General features: G+C 40.6%; 1 long non-coding RNA gene across 1 annotated transcript; it reads right to left on the bottom strand.

The window, feature by feature from the left end:
- Nucleotides 1–548: 548 nt before the first annotated feature.
- On the bottom strand, nt 549–2876 carry LOC120933377. Its single transcript, XR_005748083.1, has 2 exons — nt 2708–2876; nt 549–1215 (listed from the first exon to the last, which is right to left on the bottom strand). It is a non-coding gene; the product is annotated as an uncharacterized LOC120933377 (long non-coding RNA).
- Between the last annotated feature and the right edge of the window lie 1667 nt (nt 2877–4543).

The following is a 4543-nucleotide window of genomic DNA, read 5'->3' as shown; positions in this document are numbered from 1 at the left end:
ACGAAAAAAGATAGAACGGAAATAATAGCAGCACAAAACGGCACAAATGTAGCACTAACCAACGAGACCAGTTTCGTGTCATTTGGGCGTTGTAGGGGGGCTGTGTGACCTTTGGTGACCTTTAATAAATCATTAATAATGCAAAAACGATAAAAGATAGAACGGAAATAATAGCAGCACAAAACAGCACAAACGTAGCACTAACCAACGAGACCAGTGTTTTGCCATTTGGCTGTTGTAGGGGGGCTGTGTGATGTCATAGTCTGGAAAAAACAATTGCTAATATCTTCAAAATAAAAGCAGCACAAACGTAAATGTTTGCGGCACAAAACAGCACAAACGTAGCACTAACGAAACACACTTGAGTTTTTATTTGTGCTGATTGTAGGGGGGCCAGCTTCGCTGAGCTATAAGGAAGTGCATTGGTATGTCCAGATAAGCATTCCTTTATCAGTTACCATGCAAACACTACAGACTCAAATCCAACTTCATTGCTATGGAAGACATGAGCAATACACCAGTACAGATGCAAGTTTCAGGAAGTGGAAAACAGTTAAAATAATGGCTTTAATTTCAGTTAAAGAATACAGTACAGAAAATGTGCTTTACTTAAATGTACATCAAACCAGTGATGGTAAAGTAGAGGGGGATCTTTCTAATATTAATAGCTATACATATGTGGACCTGATGGTAAAAGAAAATCCCTTTAAAAAAGAAAACAAACAGGAAAAAGTTCACAGTGGTTTGTATAAACAGGATGCAAATTATAGCTGTGACATTCCTAGTCTGACCAGCACGCAAGTGCCATCTTTAAGTACTAAAGTAGTAAACAAGCATTTACAAATAATGTGAATTGTACAAAGCTACATGAATAATGAAGATAAAGATCGGAGTGTACAGTAACACTGGCATAAAATAAACCATATTGAAGCAACAGAATAAGTTTGAATTTCAGATTAAAAGTAAAGAACAGAAAATAGTAAGCATTGTAGCAAATACATTTCTTGAAATGAGGAAAAAAAAGTCGCCAACATCTAGATGGAACAGACCAGTACAAGTTACACAATTTAAAATAAAAAAAATGATTATATACTATAATACAAGTCCAAGCAGGCCAAGAGACCCTCATTTTTACGCCTGTTTCGTAATCATGCCTCGTGGTGGCGTTACTGGTCGGCTTGCATTGGGCTTCTTTTTCTCTGTAGGTTTTAAAATCTGAGAAAAAAAAAAAAAGTTTACATTAATGATTCCGTGTAAAAAAATAAATCGTTTAACCACTGAACAAGCCAACTACTGTGCAAACATTTTTAACTGAAACAACTGGAGTTCTATGAAATGCATATGTTCAAGACCCTACCATTTTTCAATGTTTCCAAAATAAAAGGCACAAAGTAATGTGTGAGTGTTAATTATGCAAGACTACACAGAAGCAGCATGGCACATTAAGTAAACTATTTTCAAGTGGTTGTAAAACCCATACATATTCCCACTGAAGTGACAAGCCTCAGGCGATACAAAGATGAAAATTCCTACAAGTTCGATCTGTTTTTAGAAAGCTATAGAGAAGGCTGCAGATGAACAGGTCCAAGGCCATGTCTCCGCTTGCTACAGGACATTCTCTGATCTGATATATGAACACAAGCAATGACTTTGTCAATTCTGGTTTTAGAGTGGTCATTCACTGGCTCATTTAATAGACTTCCCCTTTGAGGACTCCATAAGAGTACTTGTCACCTGCCAAGCTGGTAGCTTGGCTCTGAGGAAGGGGGTGCATCCCCGAAACACATCAGCTTTTACCCCTTGTGATACAGCATGTGTCTGCACTATTCCACACTGGTTTTATGGCTTATTTGAGAGTTGCACTTTGCGATTACCCATTTTTTTACTCCATTCAATAAATGTCATTGGCAATTCACTAGGCGTGCACACCTTCCATTTTGCTTTGTTTTCGTAGTTTCCACCGAATTACCCGAGGAAAAGTTCAGCAGCCACCTAGTCTTGGAATACCGATGCCCTTGTTGCTCTTTAACATAGAAGGCCTCTAGAGCGTTGGCAGTGACTATCCCCATGGCCTATGCTTTCAGAGGATCTAGTGTTTGGGGGTTTAAGCAATTTTCTAGCAAAAGGGGGGGGGGACCCACACACAAAAGTGTCAGATACCTGGTCATCCTCTGGTTCCATCCACCAGCCCTTAGGTCACTATAAGACAGCTATAAGGCCCAATGGAAGAAGCATGGCATGCAGTGAAGCACTACACATCCGACACCTGTTCTCCTGGATGTTAAGTACATTTTTTGCAGGCAGGACTTTTTATAGAAAAAGTAGGGATGCACTCCCAAGCCTAACATTAAAGTATTACTTGTACATCTATCAGTTTCACTACAAATGCATTGAGCTCTGTAGACTGAACTGACAACTTTCATCAACATTTCAAATTTCCCGATATAAAAGCTATAGAGCAGATCACTTTCGTAGAAAAGATCTTTCAGATGGACACAATGGGGGAGATTTACAAAAAAACTAGAGCACCCAGGAATCTGGTGCAGCTGTACATGGTAACCAATCATTTAACTTAAGCTTTAAAACCTGGAAGCCGATTGGTTTCTATGCAGAGCTGCACCAGATTTTGCACTCTCCAGTTTTAGCAAATTTCCCCCGATGCAACCATGTGTGCAGCCCAAAATAAGAAATAAGGTTTACAACATACCTGGAAAGAAAAAAATTAATATCCATCTTCAACCACCTACAACAGAAAAAAATTGATTTACAATAAGATCAGGAGGGAAGACAAACAGCAAAATCGGCACACAGTCATTATCCTTTAACCCATAAAAACTGATCAGACAATATGGATTGGGGGGTAGGCAAACCTCAGTTTCTAGTGTCACTCATTGCAACCATTTTTGCTCCACCACTTTTAAAGCCGTTCTTTGCCATTGACAAAACAGTTAAGGGATTTTTTTAGTCAAAGGGGTTGTAAAGGTTTGATTTTTTATAACCTCTTACTGGCTCTGTGCAAGGGTTTTGCACAGAGCAGCCCCAATCCTCCTCTGAGGTGCCCTGCCGGTGCTCCTGGATGCTACCCTTCATCGGGCGCCCCCACTGAGTTGCTCGCCATAGGGGCACGCTCCGAGTCCCATCATCAATGGATGCAGCAGTGTGACTCACCCCCGCCTGTGCCACTGGGCTCATAAGCATCGCTGGAACGGATGGGATCAGGTAACATAAAAGGGGGGCTCTGGGGGGTAGCTGCGGCAAAAGTTTTTCACCTTAATGCATTAAGGTGAAAAACCCATGAGATTTTACAATCCCTTGGAAACAAAAAGGTTATACTAAACAGTGGTGTGCAATTTATGGCATTTATATGGAGTTTTTTTTTGTTACTCGAAATGGTAGATCTGCGATTTTTAGCGGTATTGCAACATTGTGGCAGACAGGTTGGACACTTGACACATTTGAGACCATTTACAGAGCGATCAGTGCTATAAATATGCACTGATTATTATGTAAATGTCACTGGCAGGGAAGGGGTTAACACTAGGGGGTGATCAACTGTGCTCCCTATGTATTTTCTGTGGGGGGATGGGACTAACTAGGAGAGATGACAGATTGTGTTTTTTGAAGCTCTGAATTTCAGGCACCATGCGCCGAACCTTCAGAGCGCATGTGCCGCTGACTTCAGCGGCTCCATGCAGGGCAAATATCTCCTATACAATACAGGTTTAGGAGGAGATGTCAATTAGAACTTTTTAACTTCTTTTAACCAATTAGAGAAACAAACACACACACCTCAAAAGCATAAAGACAGAAATTGATACATGCAGTGGGCCAAGTCAAACAATTTTATTAGATAAACCACAAAATGTATGTTTAAAACAATGACGAACAGACAAATGCCAAGACCAAGAAAAGTGCACCTTATGCAGACCTATGAATAAGACCAAGATAACAGCAGCATGTGGCAATTATGCAATAATAAATCTAGTGTTCACTGTTATACCCTTCAGTCCAAAAAAACAAAAAAAAAGGTCAATGCTCATGGAGTAAAATGTGCATATCCCCAAAGTCAGTCTACTGCATAGCTGGAACCAATAGGGATAAGAGTAACTGGTTAAACAAATTGTGCCGAAAGTGTCCTGATTGTGTTTGGACAACCCAAGAAGGGGGGGAAACATTTTCCAATAGTCTAGAGGAGACATGTCAGACAGAATGGTTGTGTACACATTGTAGAGCCTCTAAAAACACTCAGTGGCATATCCACTCCTGTATGGCCTCCCTTGCATGGCTGCAAAAAGCAATGGGACCATTTGTAATCCAAAGGTTGTAAATATTGCACAGTTCCCAATTTCCCAATTTCTTGGCAATTTAGATTGAGAAACCTGGCCAACTCCTTGATGGTGCAGCAATCAGTATTACATTGCAGGGTGCATTCAAAAGCACTGACAATTGGATGTAGTCACAAGGTCTACAGGGTCATAAGGCTAAGACTCTGGTAAGTCCTGACCAGTTGAACCAGTCGTCGCCAGCTGCTTCAGAGGCTCAG

This window comes from Rana temporaria, chromosome 1 (assembly GCF_905171775.1).
Source record: "Rana temporaria chromosome 1, aRanTem1.1, whole genome shotgun sequence".
NCBI classification, from domain to species: Eukaryota; Metazoa; Chordata; class Amphibia; order Anura; family Ranidae; genus Rana; species Rana temporaria.
Note: the sequence above shows the minus strand (reverse complement) of the source record. Positions and strands in the feature narration are given on the sequence as shown.